General features: G+C 37.3%; 1 pseudogene; it reads left to right on the top strand.

The window, feature by feature from the left end:
• The first annotated feature begins 4,716 nt into the window (after nt 1–4,716).
• On the top strand, nt 4,717–6,335 carry LOC112655758 (stress-induced-phosphoprotein 1-like; annotated as a pseudogene).
• Nucleotides 6,336–17,857: the final 11,522 nt, after the last annotated feature.

The following is a 17,857-nucleotide window of genomic DNA, read 5'->3' as shown; positions in this document are numbered from 1 at the left end:
ATTTCTTCACTTTGGTTAATAATTGATTTATATATTTGGCAGCTCCCACATTCGGAGCATATATATTGAGGATTGTTAAGTCCTCTTGTTGAATAGATCCTTTAAGTATGATATAGTGTCCTTCTTCATCTCTCACTACAGTCTTTGGGGTAAATTTTAGTTTATCTGATATAAGGATGGCTACCCCTGCTTTCTTTTGAGGACCATTCGAATGGTAAATGGTTCTCCAACCTTTTATTTTCAGGCTGTAGGTGTCCTTCTGTCTAAAATGAGTCTCTTGTAGACAGCAAATAGATGGGTCCTGCTTTTTTATCCAGTCTGAAACCCTGCGCCTTTTGATGGGGTCATTAAGCCCGTTCACATTCAGAGTTACTATTGAGAGATATGAGTTTACTGTCATCATGATATCTATTCAGTCTTTGTTTTTGTGGACTGTTCCACTGAACTTCTTCTTAAAGGGGAATTTTAAGAGGCCCCCTTAAAATTTCTTGCAGAGCTGGTTTGGAGGTCACATATTCTTTTAGTTGCTGCCTGTCTTGGAAGCTCTTTATCTCTCCTTCCATTTTGAATGAGAGCCTTGCTGGATAAAGTATTCTTGGTTGCATGTTCTTCTCATTTAGGACCCTGAATATATCCTGCCAGCCCTTTCTGGCCTGCCAGGTCTCTGTGGAGAGGTCTGCTGTTACCCTAATACTCCTCCCCATAAAAGTCAGGGATTTCTTGTCTCTTGCTGCTTTAAGGATCTTCTCTTTATCTTTGGAATTTGCAAGCTTCACAATTAAATGTCGAGGTGTTGAACGGTTTTTATTGATTTTAGGGGGGGATCTCTCTATTTCCTGGATCTGAATGCCTGTTTCCCTTCCCAGATTAGGAAAGTTTTCAGCTAGAATTTGTTCAAATACATATTCTGGCCCTCTGTCCCTTTCGGCGCCCTCGGGAACCCCAATTAAACGTAGGTTTTTCTTCCTCAGGCTGTCGTTTATTTCCCTTAATCTATCTTCATGGTCTTTTAATTGTTTGTCTCTTTTTTCCTCAGTTTCCCTCTTTGCTATCAACTTGTCTTCTAGGTCACTCACTCGTTCTTCCACCTCGTTAACCCTCGTCGTTAGGACTTCTAGTTTGGATTGCATCTCATTCAATTGATTTTTAATTTCTGCCTGATTAGCTCTAAATTCTGCAGTCATGAAGTCTCTTGAGTCCTTTATACTTTTTTCTAGAGCCACCAGTAGGTGTATAATAGTGCTTCTGAATTGGCTTTCTGACATTGAATTGTAATCCAGATTTTGTAACTCTGTGGGAGAGAGGACTGTTTCTGATTCTTTCTTTTGAGGTGAGGTTTTCCTTCTAGTCATTTTGCTCAGTGCAGAGTGGCCAAAAGCAAGTTGTATTGGGAAAAAGAGAAAAAGAGAGGAGAGAAAGAAGGAAAGAAAAGAGAAAGAGAAAAAAAAAGGGAAGAAAAAGAAAAAAAAAACAAAAAAAAAAAAAAGAAGAAAAAGAGAAAGAAAAAGAAAGGAGAAAAAAAGGGGGTGGGGGAAGGAAACAAATCAAAAAGCAAAACAAAACAAAAACAAAAACAAAAACAAACAAACAAAAAAAGAACCACCGGGGAGTATCTTCTGATTCTGTGTACTTTAAGTCCCTTGGCTTCTCCTGGAAGTTGTCAGTCTAGCTGGTGTTCTGGGGGAGGGGCCTGGTGTGCTGATTTTCAGGTGTTAGCAGTTGGGGGAGCTGCTGTGCCCCTGCCTGGTGCAGGGCTCGGTGGGGGTTGTTTACCCCGCGAGGCCCCAGGAGGAACAGCCCCAGTGGCGGCGGCAGCTCTGCAGCCCTGGAGTCAGCTCCCGCAGTAGTTCCGGAGCTCTCCGTCTGCAGGGCCTGGAGGCTCCGGGCGGGGCCGCTGATCTGCTCAGCTGGGGCAGGAGCGTCCTCGCTGTCCTGGGACCTCCCGGCCTCTGCCTGTCCCGGGGGAGGCGGGATCCTGGGCTGTGTCCCGGCGCCCTGTGCTCCGGAGCCTGCGCTGTTGGATTCGCGCTCCCGGGCCGCGCAGCCACCTCCGCGGAGCCGCCGCCCGAGCCCCTCCGAGCTGCTCCTGGAACCGCGCAGCCCCCTCCGCACGGAGCCTCTTCCTCTGCCCGAGCCCCTCCGAGGTGCTCCCGGGGCCGCGCAGCCCCCTCCGCGGAGCCGCTGCCCGAGCCCCTTCAGCTGCTCCGGGTCCCGCCGGGTCCCGCCGTGCGCGCTGCAGCCCTTGGGGAGCTCGGCGCACTCTCCTGGGCGCGCAGTTGCTCTGTTACTGTCCCCGGGAGCCCGAGGGCATCCCCGCCCTCCTGGGTCCTGCTCCACCTCCCTGCGAGCCCCTCTCCGCCCGGGAAGGTCGGTGCAGCTCCTGCTCCTCCGGGTCGGGGCTCTCCTGTCCTGGGGACACTCGCCCCGGCCTCAGCCCGGCTCCTCACGGGCCCCTCCCCCTCGGAGGCCTTTGTTTCTTTATTTCTTTTTCCCCGTCTTCCTACCTTGATAGATGCGCGAACTCTTCTCACTGTTGTATTCCAGCTGGTCTCTCTTTAAATCTCAGGCCGAATTCATAGATTTTCAGGATAATTTGAAGGTTTTCTAGGTAGTTTGGTGGAGACGTGATTTGGGGACCCTACTCTTCCGCCATCTTGCTCCTCCCCCCCTTTTAAAAGTATAGTACTCAATATTTACCCCAATGGGTCATGTAGGATCTCAGATTCCTGAAAGGTTTCTTCTAAAGAATCTCTGAGAATCTATACTGCATCTGATCAGCTATAAGGCATTCTTCTGCTGGGTTCTTCCTCTGGGCAGGATGGCTGTTTCCATTCTCTATTTATATATTCTATCAGATATATTCTGTGACCTCATGGTACTAAATTAAAAATCAACATATCTTTAAGATATCTCCCATAAATATTTGAAAAAGAGATAATACAGTTATAATTAAGCCATTATTCAATTTAAAAAATATTTTGAACTGAATGAAAATAATACATTATATCAAAATTTGTTGGATGTTGTTAAAACATACCTTAGGAAAAATTTATAGCACAAAACGTATTGTAGAAATGCACATAAAGGCACAAGGTCTCATAGCAATAACATCTATACCTTGGGAAACTAGAAAATAAATTTTAAATGCAACCTAAAGTAAACAGTAAAATGGAAATAATAAAAATCAGAGGAAAAATCAATAAAATGAAATTTAGAAAAAGAAAAGCCAAAAACTTATAACTTTGAGAAGACCAATAACATTGATAAACTTTTAGCTAAATACTAAGGAAAAAGTAGGAACACAAAAACCAATGCCAGAAATGAACGATATTACATCCCTCCATATTCTAAAGCCTGAAGAGGATGATAAATAATTATGAAAATCATGGCGAATTCTTACTAACTTTAAGAAAAATATTATAACACCAATTCCACACAGAATATTTTTTAGAAATTTGCAGAATAATGAGTATTTCTCAGTTCATTTTAAAACACCTAAATTACCTTAATACCAATCACAGAAACAGATTAGGAGATAACAAATTACTATTATCCCACGTAAATATAAATTTAAGGGATATAAACTGCTTTAGCAAATTGAATCCATCAATATAAGGAAAATATATCAAGACCAAGCAGGATTTATCCCAGTAATGAAAAGTTGATTTAGTAGTCAAAAGTAATGTAATTTATCATATTATCGAACTTAACATAAAAACAATGTGATAATTTTAAGAGACACAGAAAAAGCACTTGACAAAATCCAACATTTATTCTTGCTATAAAATATCAGCAACTTAGAAATACAAAAGAATACTCTCTTTCTAATAAACTATATCTTTAAAAAATTCTATAATGAATGACTGCTTAATGGTGAATGTTAGTGATCTCTCTACAAGATCAAGAGAAAAGAAAGGTTTTCCCCTCTCTATACTTCTCATTAATTTTGAACTGGAGATTATACCCATTTCAATTTGAAAAAAAGTCATACTGATTAGGAAGGAAGAAATAAATGTTACTCATATACTACCTGAATATCAATGTAGAAATACAATGGACTCTTAAAACAAATAACAAACAACAAAGCCTACAACTATTAAGTTAATTCAGCAAATTTGTAGTATCAATATAGAAAAATCAAATGTTTGCTATGTAGTACTAAGGAACAACCTCGAACTGAATTATAAAAAAATAACAAGTATATGAAATACTTAGTGATAAATATGATGAAAGATATGCTAAACCTGGACACTTAAAAAGGACAAAACTTTGCTGAGAGAAATGAAACAGAGACTAAATTAATACAATTTTGTCATGAGGCTGAAGACTCTGTATTTTTAAAATATCAATTCACCCCGAAATGGTCTATAGCTATATGGGAAATTTCAATCAAAATCCTGCAGGCAAGGGCAGCCCCAGTGGCACAGCAGTTTAGTGCTGCTGGCAGCCCAGGATGTGATCCTGGAGACCTGTGATCAAGTCCCACCTCAGGCTCTCTGCATGTAGCCTGCTTCTCCCTCTGCCTGTGTCTCTGCGTCTCTCTCTCTGTCTCTCATGAATAAATAAATAAAATCTTTAAAAAAAAAATCCTGCAGGCTGCCCAACAAACATAAGAAAAGATGTTCAACATCACTAATCATAAGAAAATTGAAAATCAAGACTCCAATGGGGGTTGGGAATGGAGCAGACAGTCAACTGAACAGGTTTGGCCTATTTATGGAGCCTGTAAATGAGCTAAAAGAGAAGGACAATAAGTCTTTGAATACTGGGGACATTGATGGCACACTACAGTGCTCCACTGAAGCCATTAAGTTAGATCCCCAGAACCAGGTGCTCTACTGCAATTGCTCAGCAGCCTCCACCAAGAAAGGTGACTACCAGAAGGCTTATGAGGATGGCTGCAAAACCGTTGACTTAAAGCCTGACTGGGGAAATCCGTGCTATTCGTGGAAAGCAGCAGCTCTCAAGTTCTTAAATTGATTTGAAAAAGCCTAACAAACCTACAAATATGGTTTAAAACATGAAGTAAATAATCCTCACCTCAAAGAGAGCTTACAGAATATGGAGGCCCAGTTGGTAGCACAGAAATACATGAATCCTTTTAACATGCCCAATCTATACCAGAACTTGGAGAGTGATCCCAGGACAAGAACACTGTTCTCTGGTCCTACCTTCTGGAGGGTGAGAGAGCAACTAGGAAACAAGCCATCTGACCTCAGCACAAAACTGCAAGATCCCCAGATCAAGACTACTCTCAGTGTCCTGTTGGGAGTCGAGCTGGACAATATGGATGAGGAGGAAGTTGGAACACCTCCCCCACCTTCTCCTCCTAAGAAAGACACCAAGCCAGAGCCAATGGAGAAGATATTCCAGAGAATAAGAAGTAAGTGCTGAAAGAGAAAGAGTTGGGGAATGAGGCCTACAAAAAGATGGACTTTGACACAGCCTTGAAGCACCATGACAGAGCCAAGGACCTGGACTTCACAACGTGACTTATATGACCAATCAAGTAGCCATCTACTTTGAGAAAGGCCACTGAAGTAAATGCTGGGAACTTTGTGAGAAGGTTATCTCAGTGGGTCAAAAAAATTGAGAAGACTATTGACAGATTGCCAAAACTTATGCTCAAATTGGCAACTCCTACTTCAAAGAAGGAAAGTACAAGGATGCCATCCATTCCTATAACAAGTCTTTGGCAGAGCACTGAACCCCAGATGTGCTCAAGACATGTCAACAGGTGGAGAAAATTCTGAAAGAGCAAGAGTGGCTGGCCTATATAAACCCCAACCTGGCCTTAGAGGAGAAGAACAAAGCCAAGGTATATTCTCAGAAAGGGGACTATTCCCAGTTCATGAAGTATTATACAGATGCCATCAAACTGAATCCAAAAGATGCCAAATTGTACAGCAATCGAGCTGCCAGCTACAACAAACTCCTGGAGTTTCAGCAGCGCTCAAGGATTGTGAGGAAAATATCCAGCTAGAGTCAACCTTCATCAAGGGTTACACACAGAAAGCAGGTCGCTGGAAGCAATGAAGGACTACACAAAAGCCATGGACGTCTAACAGAAGGTGTTAGATTTGGACTCCAAGTGTAAGGAGGTGACAGACAGCTACCAAGTCTGTATGATGTCCCAGTACAAGTGTCATGATAGCCCCAAAGGTGTGAAGTGAAGGGCCATGGCCAACCTTGAGGTGTAGTAGATAATGAGTGGCCTGGCTCATCCTGGAACAGAGACAGAAGGACCTCCAGGTGCTCAGAGAAATTTAAAGAATCTTGTAATAGTGCAGAAGATCCAGAAGCTGATGGCTATGGGTCTGATTGCAATTCGGTGATGACTTGCTCATCATTGCCTTCCCTTCACACTCATGTGGAAAGAGGAGCTGGGACTGTGACAAGGAGCACAAAGCAGAGAAGAGAGAAGGGGAAAGTGAACAACTTCTCTCTCTATATTTATATGGATGTATGTGGAAGATACAGAGACTTGTACTTGAATTACTCACACTGCCACTACCTCTGGGCCCAGCACATGCACGATCTCTTCAGCTGCCCTTAGATTCTCTGTTCCCTTCCCCATCCTCAGTCACTCCCTAAGCTGCTCTCCCATAGTTAGTTATTTTTTTAGTTGGGGCAGAGTGCATGTAAGGGGAGGGGAGGTTATTATTCCTCGACCTCAGGTCCCAACTGTCTTCACATTGTTAACTTCAAGTGCTCTTCTCCAATAAAGCAAGCCAGTTAGGCATGTTTATTAAAAACAAAACAAAAAAACAAACAAACAAAAAACAATTCATCTCAAACCCATGAGGATAGTCACTATCAAAAGAAGAAAAAATAACAAATTTGGTGAGGATGTGAAGACATTGGAACCCTTATGTGCTGTTGGTAAGAATGTAAAATGGTGCAGTCATTATGGAAACAGCATAGAGATTTCCTCAAAAATTAAAAATAGAATTGCCATATGATTCAACAATTCCACTTCTAGGTATATTTCCAAAAGAATTCAAATAGGATTTCAAAGGATTTTTGCATACTCATGTTCAGTGCATCATTATTCACAATAGCCAAGTGGTAGAGGCAATTCAAGTGTCCATCAACAGATGAATGGATAAAGAGAATATGGTATATACACACAGCAGACTATTAGACAACGTTAAGAAAGAAGGAAATCTTGTCACATGCTACATTGTGGAAGAACATTGAGGATATTATGCTAAGTGAAATAAGGTCACAAAAGGACCGCTACTGTATAACGCTGTTGATATGAAGTATCTTCAGTCAAAATCATAAAAACAAAGTCGGTGATTGTCAAAGTTTGGTGGGAAAGGAGATTTAATGGGTGTAGAATTATAATTTCTCAAAATGAAAAAGTTTTAGATATCAGCTGTGCAAGAATGTGAGTATATTTAATACTACTGAACTGTAGAATTAAAAGATAGTAGATTTAATGCCATGCTTTTTGTTGTTGTTGCCGTATACACACTCATACACACACATACACCTAACAAGATATTTTTGTAGAACTTGATAAGGCTATTACAAAAATTGATATGGAAATGTAAAGAACTTAATAAAATCAACTTGAAAAATAAATCTAGAGGGAGACCTGGATGGCTTAGTGGTTGAGTGTCTGCCTTTGGCTCAGGGCATGATCCCAGCATCCAGGATCAAGTCCCACATTGGGCTCCTTGCAAGGAGCCTGCTTCTCCCTCTGCCTATGTCTCTTCCTCTCTCTCTCTCTCTGTGTTTCTCATGAATAAATAAAGAAAATCTTTTAAAAAAGAGAGAAACAAAGAAAGAACTAGAACTAGAAAGCTACCTGATTTCAAGGTAAAGGCTACCTCAAAATTTAACCTGAGTCTACGGTGATCAAGGCAATATAGTTTTATTACAAAGAGATGACTAGATCCAGATAACAAAGAATCTGAAAAAAGTTACAGATATATATGGAGGACTGATTTTTGACAAAGGTACAATTCAGTGGAGATAAGGTAGTTTTATTTTCAACAAATGGTGCTGGAATAATGGGAAGTCCATTTGAATAAAAAAAAACAATTTTAAAACATACCTCACAGTTTATAAAACATTTAGTCATAGCTGAAAGTAGACTTAAATGGACAACCAAAAACTATAGTATTTCCAAAAGAAAAGAAAATAAGTAAGTTTAGTGAACTTGGATTCATTAATATTGAAAATATCTGCTAAACAAAAGTTGGATAATGTTAAAAGAATGATAAGACAATCCACAGACTGGGAGAAAACATTGGCAAAATATATCTACTAAAGGACTTGCATAGTCAGTATATAAAGAACTCTCAGAATTCAACAATAAGGATATAAACAACTAAGAAGAAAATAGTCAAAATATTTGAATAGATGCATCACCAAAAAAGAAATACTGATGGCAAATACACATTTAAAAAGATGCCTAATTTGATTAGTGATAGGAAAACTAAATTTAAAATCACAAGGGAAAAAAAATCACAAGGAGATATCACTATCGACTAGAATAGCTAAAGAAAAACAACTGACCATAGCAAGTGTCTAGAGAGGAGGAAGAACTAGAACTCTCACTTATTACCAGTGGAAATATAACATGATACAATCACTTTGGGAAGTCTTTTAGTGGTTTATTATAAACTTAAACATACAAACATTCTTCTAAGTATTTAAGAAAAAAGAAAGCATAGAGCCAGACCTCTAATAAATCTTCATAGTAGTTTTGTTTGTTATAGCCCTAAATGGAAAACAGCCCCAATGTCCACCAACAGGTAATTGTAAGAACAAGTTGTTGTATATACATATAATGAAATACTACTCAGCTACAAATAGGAATGAACTGTTGATATGTGCCAGTACATTGATGGATCTCAAGGAAAAGAAGTCTGACAAAAAATGGAATGCATGCTCAGTGATTCTGTGTATATAAAATTTTGGAAAGTACAAATAAAGCTCTAGTGACAGAGATCGGTGGTTGCCTGGAAATGAGGAGTATATGTTTGATGGGCAGGAGCACAAGAATACATAGGGTCATGAGGGAATATTTTAGGTTGATAGATATGTTCATTATCTGGATTGTAGTGTTTGCTTCATGAGAGTATACATATGTCAAAATGTATTGTCAACCTTAAACATAAAACTGTCAGTTATTCTACCAGCAAAAATGAGTTTACTTGGGAATAGGAGGAAATTGCAATTTGGGGACAAGCAAAGTATGGCAAAATCATAGGTAAGTCCAGAGAACAAAGGAGAGGATTGTTTTTTTACGGAGAAAATGGGTGAGTTTTATAAACAAAAAGTCCATTGACATAAACTGGGAATTCAGAGAACGGTAGCTACGCACTGGCTTTGTTTTTAATATTTCTCTCATTGGCTGGACTGTTGCCAGGGGAAGAGGAATCCTTTCTCCCTCCTGCTAGAGTAGTAAAATAGTAGTTAAAATAGTAGTGACTTACAAGAGATTCCTTTCCTTTTTGGGTCAGCAATTGTTGACATGTGAAGTCTCCCCCTTCTGATCTCCCCATTCTATCTAGTGATGTTTTCTACTATTATTTTTTATAGTATCAAATTGTATGCTTTAATTACATGCATTAATTATTTGTCAATTATACCTCAATAAATTAGCACAGAAATAATACAGCTCATCCTCTCCATAAAATAAAATTAGTGATTCATGGTAGTAAAATTACAGAAGTGCTGAATCTGGCTGATATTTTGGGTTATTTTTATTATTGTTGTTTGATTGTTTTTGATGGTATTCAGTTTTTCCTTTTTCCTTTTCTCAAAGATAAACTGTAAGTTAAAGTATCTGTATGCTTCACCTTTGCTTGCTTGCTGAACCAGATTTAACTATCATCATTTCTTAGTAAATGCCACAAGTCTATTATAAAGTTTTGTGCTGTGCATTATATATATTCATTAGTTTCCAAAAAACTCAGTGAATATTGTGTGTATATGTTTCTTTGTGAACATGCAATATTATTTTTAAAAGCCAGTAAAAAAAAGATATGCATAAAGGGAAGAAGGAAGAGGAAGAAAAAAATGTAGGTAGTACTTGCTAAATATTTGATAAATCCAAATAATTGAAGTTACTTTCTCTTGAAAGCTAAATTACTGAAGACTATATTTTCTGTATTTAATAAAGGCCTAGTTTGTTTTAATTGTGGTAATATGCCTATAACATAAAATTTATTATTTTAATGATAAAATTGATGATTTTAGTAATAACATTTAATAAGAATGTTATTATTCTTATAATAACAGAATGCCACATTTTCTCTATTCATTCATCAATGGTTTATCTGAGTTGTTTCTAGTTCTTTCCTTTTGTAAACAGTGCTGCTATAAATATTGGTATATAAATACCTGGTAGAATTATTACTTTCAGTTCTTTGGGTCCGTTCCCAAAAGTAGAATTGCTCATATAGTAATAGCTTCATATGGTAATTCTACGTTTTATTTTTTGAGGAACCACTATTCTGATTTTCACAGCAGCTGCACCACTTACATTCCTACCAGCAATCTACAAGTGTTCCAATTTCTGTATATCCTTGCCAATACTTTTTTTTCTGATTTTTTTATAGCCATCCTAATGGCTGTGAAGTGGTATCTCATTGTGATTTTGATTTGCATTTCTCTAATAATTAGTCGTGTTGGGCTTCTTTTCATGTGCTTATTAACATTTGTATGCTTCTTTGAAGAAATGTCTATTCAAGTTTTTTGCCTATTTTTGAAATAGATTTTTATTGTTGGATTTTAGGGGTTCTTTATACGTTCTATACAGTGATTCTATTAATCACCTCTCAGATATGTGATTTGCAAATATTTTCCCATTTTGTGCAGATTTAACTCTTAGTAATTGGATCACTCTTGAGCTTACTATAGGCCTCAAGTGCCTATTTTTTTTCTCTCCCAGATTTTGTCCCTTCTCTTTTGTGGCCTTTATACTTTTCTTCTTCATGACTAGAAATGTTTTAAATAGATAATGGAACAATTTAGTTCAGACTCAAAGAATCTTGCACTCTTTGCTCACACCTAATCAACAGCAACAACTTTGGACAGTATACTTACTATAGAAAGAAAGAAGTATAAATAAGTCAAATTTCTCTATAAATTTTGCAAGGGCCTATAGTTGCCTATTAGAACAATTTCATTCATTTTCTTCAATTGTACTATTTTTCATTATTGTACTATTCTTTCCAAATGTATAAAATTCATGAGCACATTTACTTGCATGCTCTGTTTCATCAAAGTTCTTTTATAACATTCTTAGTATAAAATTTTCTATTGCTTTCAATGATTTCCTTAAGCCATGCTTCCTCTAAATTTTTTCTCAGAACAGATTTGTTGAGCCATTTCTATGAGCCCAGAATCTTGGAAGGTATGGACAATTGAATAGAGCACAAAGTGTATTCTTAAGAAGCTGTTTGTCTTAAAACAATTGGGGTACAATGAAACAGACATGGAATAAAGCAAATAATATCTTTAAATGCCCACTGTGGAGCACAGTATGATGTATGATAAGGAAGGTGAATTTTGATTGAGGATAAATCTATAGTTATAAGCTTGACATCACCACTTGTAATATATATCATATATATATATACACACCATTGGCATAGAGCTTCTCTCTGACATTTATTGTGTTCATCTGTAAACCTCATTCCTTATTCAGTGATCTTATTGGGTAATTTTATCTAATTTCTTAAAGATTGACTTAATTATATTTTATTAGAAGTTCCATACATAAAATAAAATTGTGTGCACTCTGAGGAAACCAAGTTAATACTTTTCTGTTTTTATCACATTATTTTGCAATTTGCATACATTTTTAAAAGATTTCTTTATTTATTTCAGAGAGAGAGAAATGTTTGAGGGAAGAGGCAGAGGAAGAGGAGAAGTAAACTTGCCTCTAAGCACAGAGCCCAAGGAGGGGCTGGTCTAGTGGGGAGTTTAGGACCTGAGCCAAAGTCAAGAGTCAATCCCTTAACTGACTGAGCCATTCAGGTGCCCCAATTTTCATACATTTTTAATATAGTATTTACAATTTTTTGATCTAATACTACTTTTAGGATATTATACAGAAATCTTGGTGTATTGTGAAATTTGTATTTCCTTCTTTTTTAACAAGAGACAATAAAATGTTGCCAGTTTTATATTAATATCTTTTTCTTTCATTAAATTGCTTCAGTAAGTTTAAATAATGTGACTTTCTGGTTAAATGTCCTTTTATCATTGAAAAACAGGTATGTAGCTCCCTGGGGTGCCTGGGTGGATCAGTAGGTTAAGCATCTGCCTTTGACTAGGTCACGGGGTTCTAGGATCTAGCCCTACATCATCAGACTCCTGCTTAGCAGAGAGTATCATTCTTCTTCTCCCCTTGCCACTCCACCTGCTTGTGCATGCTCTCTCTCTCTCTCTCTCTCTCTGTTAAATAAGTAAAATCTTTAAAAAAAAAAAAAAACAGATGTGTAATGTCAGGTATATTCTTGGTTATTTAAAATCCAAATAAATACATGAAGGGTTTTTTGCCTGTAATTTAGATGTTTTTTTTTTTTAATTTAGCATTGCCTATAATGTTAATTTATTTAAAATATTATGAATCATATAACCTCAGTGAGAAATTTTTATTAGTCAGAAATATAATATATATAATATAATATATATTATATATTATATATTATAATATTATATAATATTATATATTATATATATAGATAGATAGATCCATATTGGGATGTCAGGCTTAAAGTCTCTTTTTTTGAAATCTCTTTTATAGCTATGTCTAAATTATTGTATTATGGGAATATGTCTAACTTGACTAAAGATGTTTCTCCTGTTGAATTGCATTAGCAATTGTTCTTCTAGACATGGCTTTAGAGTAAAGGCGTGGAATCAGTCCAGTAAGTTTGACAAATTCTGTTTTTCTCACCACTAAGAGAGAAATGAATTGTCAAAAGGAGAATTAGAATATGATTCTTAGTCCAAATGTTCCATGGCCAAAGAAAAATGTTTGGAAGAGAGAGTGTACTTTATGGCTTCCTGACAGCTACCTGTTTGTTTGTTTGTTTTATTTTTTCTAGAATTGAATGAACATTTCCTTAAAAATTTCATTGCTGTTCCCAAAAGTTCTTCACATAGTATTGCCATTTTCTTGAATTATTCATTATTTCTGACTACACATTTTCAATTTATCTACCCAATGTTTACACATTATGTATTCTATGTATTAATGGAATTGCCCTGTCATTGCATTTGTATTAATGTAGTGACAGACAATCTTTCCTGGCTGGCCAGTTATTACAGTGCAAAATAATCCTTTGAAATCTGTGAACGTCTTTTTAATCCACAGTTATCTATTTTTAACAACTCATTTGACTAAGAAATAAAATGCTATCAGCAGGGGAAAAAAGCCCACTATTGTTAAAACATACTTAAACGGCAATGTTATAGATCAGATCAAGAAAACCCAGACAAGGAAGTTTAAGCTCTAAGTCAGAGAGCAATGCCAAGGACAGGTTGCTTTTCCTTCTTCATGGATAGGATGTTTGATGGTTCTGAAATGAGATCATTGCCTGTTGTTCCAGAAATTCTTGGCTTCTTCAGCTTTCAGATATCAGTCTTCTTATCTCATTTTACTTGTCAACAGAAAATTTAGTCCTCTTCCAGTTTCATCTCTTGTTTGTCAGTAAATTCATGATAAATGCATGTAACATGAATTGACCTGAAATTCACATCCTGCTTCAGCCAACAATCATATTAGCCAGCCACTGAACATATTTGCGGATCACTTCATGCCTTACCTCCCTTGACTTTCCAGGGTGCTGACTTTTCACAGTATGTTTAAAAATGGACATCATTTACTTCCTCACAACACCTGTAAAATTTGTCACATTTAATGAGACTTTACAAAAGGTTTGGAAATGAGTTACAATACCACACACACACACACACACACACACACACAATCACACACATTTGATGAAGTTTCTCTCCCTACCAGTTCTGTTTCTTCCCAGTATCTAGAAAGCAGAGTTTTACATTGCTCTTTTGAGTGATGAACATTATCCCATTCTTATCTCTTTCCTCCACAAAGTCCCCCAGGTCAAACCTTACAGTTTGTGTCACACCCCTTAGGCTGCCATGCAAAAATACCTACCAAAACTGGGTGGCTGAAACAATAGAAATGTATTTACTTACAGTTATAGATGCTGACCATCCAAGATCCAAAAAAATCAGTATGGTTAGTTTCTCCTGAGAACTATTTTCCCAGCATATAGACTGCAACCTTCTCACTTGTCCTCACTTGGGGTAGGAGGTCAGGGGAAAATACAGGTTCTCTGGTATCTATTTTATGAGAGCACTGATCCCATAATGAGGTCCCTTATAGCCTCATGTAAACTTAACTCTGCCTCCCCCCATCCAAATAGCTTCACATGGCTTAAACATATGTTTTGGTAGGACACAGTTTAGTCCATAGCACCATCCAAGGATCTTTTCTTTTCAGGGTGGAAGCTGGAATGTCTATTCTCAGACAAAAACAAACAAAGAAACAAACAAAAACCTCTATCTCTTATCCACTCTTTTAATTTGACCATCCTCTGTCCCCTGCCTTCTGCCATTACAGCCAGGATAATCTATTAAAATATATTTATCCTTCTCATTTATATTAGAAAATGTATGCCCTGTTTGCAAAGACTGAAACATTCAGCATGCAACACCACCACAGGTTGAATTTCACACAACTGTATTTCCCTCTAAATTCTAATCTGGCCGGAGATGACTCCATTTTCATTCTTTGCCATTGCCCCATGGTTACTTCAATTTAACTCTGGATAACTTTTGATAAAGGACACATAATTGCAAAGGTAAAACTCATTTTATAATGAAGAAAATCCTTTATTATGCACAATTTAAGTCTTTAATTTCTTGAAACTCTGTTTTTCATAATGGAATCTTCAAGATATATTTGACTAACAAGGAGGCCCATTAGAGTGGTAGGGGTTTTGTGTGTGTGTGTGTGTGTGTGTGTGTGTGTGTGTCTTTGTAAAAATGAAGTAGTTGTTTGCTAAAATGTAAATGTAAGTCTCTATTAGAAAAACAGAAAGGCAGCTCAAAACTTAACTAGTTCTTACTCCTTTCTAGGTTTCATATTTTCTAATGAGAATGTCCAATATTAGAGAGCTACTAAAGCCAATGGATAGAGTTTTTCTTTAACTGCATGCAAAATAATGTTTTCTTTCTAGTAATAAAATGGTATAAGACCATGTGCTGTCTAGTATTTAGTATAAGTAGGTAGCAGGATGAAATCTTTTCCCTGTCATGATTATTTTTTTTTCCTACTATGAATGATCCCAATGTCCCTTTAAGTATGTAGCTTCTTCTCTTTCTCAGGTTCATTAAATTATGGAAAGAATCAGGAACAAGGAATTTTTAAAAAGGCTTGTAGTCTCCTTCATGGATATTATGCTAGTAAAACAGTATTGTAGAAAGTCACTCTCAATTTAACTCATTCACTGAGAAAGAGAGAGAGAGAACACGTGCATGAGTGAGCATTCCCTTAGAAATTAGGAATTTTTTTTAAAGAAATAAATTAAATTATCCTCCAAGCATAACAGAAACAAAATAGAGGATGGTTCATGAATAAAAGTGATCTACAATTCATTTTCTAGGCAAAGCCCTGGGGAGGTGAAGAAATCACAGTGATCTTATAGTTGGATAAAGAGATGATACAGAAAAGACAACTGTCAATGATACCTGTGCTGCAGAAGAACCTAAAATAAGCAGAAATGTCCCATATTTTCAAGAGGTAAACCTGCTATTCCTGAAGTAGCCTCATGGAGATTAAAGAGTGCTGCCTCAGCAAATACCAGTCGAGTAGACCAAGGACCAGGAAGCATAAAGGACTTTTCAGTATAGAATGGAAGACAAAAAGCTACACAAGGTGTGACACCTCCTGCAGGTGTCCCACATAGTCTTGTTATGAGATTATTACCCCTCCTCCCATCCCCCACCATGGCGATGCAATGCAGGAGAGAAAAAAGCTTTTTAGAAAAGACTGAGAATAAATTTCAGGCAACTTAATAGAAATTTTAAATTTTAAATGGAAATTAATGAAGATGCATTTATTCAACTACTACTTGAAAGCATACTGTGGGATAAAATGTTCAGCAAAATATCACAATCCCTCTTCAAGTTTTATAGTCTAGTAAGTTAAATAGGTATTAATTGCACAATGAATTATCTTTGCTATATTCAATAAGTAATAGAGAAAAGTAGTATGAAAGATGCGGATTATAGAGACAAATACAAGATGGAAATAAGCTGGTTAGCAGAGACTAGGGTAACATTTCAAGGGAGGTTATGTCTGAGTTGAGAAAAGAGAAATAATTGGAAATTAATGAGTTAAGGTGCTGTATTTGCATATTTGAAGATAGGCATAGGGGCATGGATAGAGTTACAGTAACTTCAAGGACTTGGAGGTGAGCTGGAGCTAGAGCCCAGAAAATAATGGCAGAGGAGGATAGGTGATCAGAGGTCAGATCATCAAAGAGGACATGATAGGTCATTTGTTAGAAGTTAAGAATTATCAAATTATCAAAATAGCAATGGAAAGTTGCAAAAGGGATTTACACAGGAGTGGTATGACCAGATTTCTATTTGCAAAAATTCATCCCAGCTGCCCCTACATCCTATTACTGGTGGAGATTTCAGGGCAATGAAGCAGCTAGTAGTCAAAGACAGGATTAGAAGGCTAATGCAGTCATTTAGGCAGGGAATAACATAGTTGTAGAGGATAGTAACAGTGAATGAAAAGAAATAAGGACAGCTTTGCATCTATCAGGAGGTAAATGTGATAGGATTTCACGAATGATTGATTGCGTATTTAGAGTTCAGAGAGAGGATGTTTTCAAGGGTGGCACATAGGTTTCTCTATACAGAATTTGTTGGTAGGAGGATCTAAGATGAAGTCTCTGGCAGGTTCTGTGTCTAGTGAGGGCTCTCTTTCTGGTTCAGAGATGACCATCTTCCTACTGTGTCCTTACTTGGTAGAAGAGGTGAAGGAGCTCTCTCAGGTCTCTTCTAGAAATACTAATCCCATGCATAAGGGTCTTATCCTCATGACCTAGTTATCTCTCAAAGGCCCCAGTCCCAAATACCATCATATTGAGGATTAGGTTTCAGCATATGAATTGGGATCCTAACCAGGCATGTAAAGGACACTTGCTGTCTATACAAGAAGCAAGGAAGACTTTATTCAATACAGTAGAGGAAAGATGCCAGAACTTACTCTGAACCTCACTAAAACAAAGGGTTGGATAATTTTTAAGACTTGGGCTGTAGTGCATAGAGGATGAGGGTGGGAAAATCATAGTCCACTTGTGGTTGCTGATTGGGCTTATCCAAAGGAAAAGTAACTATTACTTTATCTATATGACACTAGATTGTCTTACAACTTGGAGCAAGGTGTTTAGTAAAGTTAGAAGTTAATTTTCTACCATTAACACAAAAGCTAGGGGATGGAGACACTATCTCCCTTGAAGTTTACATTAAAAAGGATGGCTCTCAGGTCCTTACAAAGATTTTTTTGGGTTATAAAACTGGTAGCAGGCTTTTTTGGCTTTAATTAATTAATTTATTATTTAATTCCAGTATAGTTAACATACAGTGTTGTATTACTTTCAGGTATACAAGATTGTGATTCAGCAGTACCATATACATTACCCAGTGCTCATCAGGACACGTGCCCTCCTTAATCCCCAACACCTATTGCAGCAATCCCCGCCCCCCACCTCTCCTCTGGTAACTATCAGTTTGTCATCTATAGTTAAGAGTCTGTTTCTGGGTCTATGTCCCTCTC

This window comes from Canis lupus, chromosome 22 (genome assembly GCF_003254725.2).
Source record: "Canis lupus dingo isolate Sandy chromosome 22, ASM325472v2, whole genome shotgun sequence".
Lineage (NCBI taxonomy): Eukaryota > Metazoa > Chordata > Mammalia > Carnivora > Canidae > Canis > Canis lupus.
The sequence above is the reverse complement of the archived record's forward strand: the minus strand, read 5'-3'. Positions and strand labels throughout refer to the sequence as shown.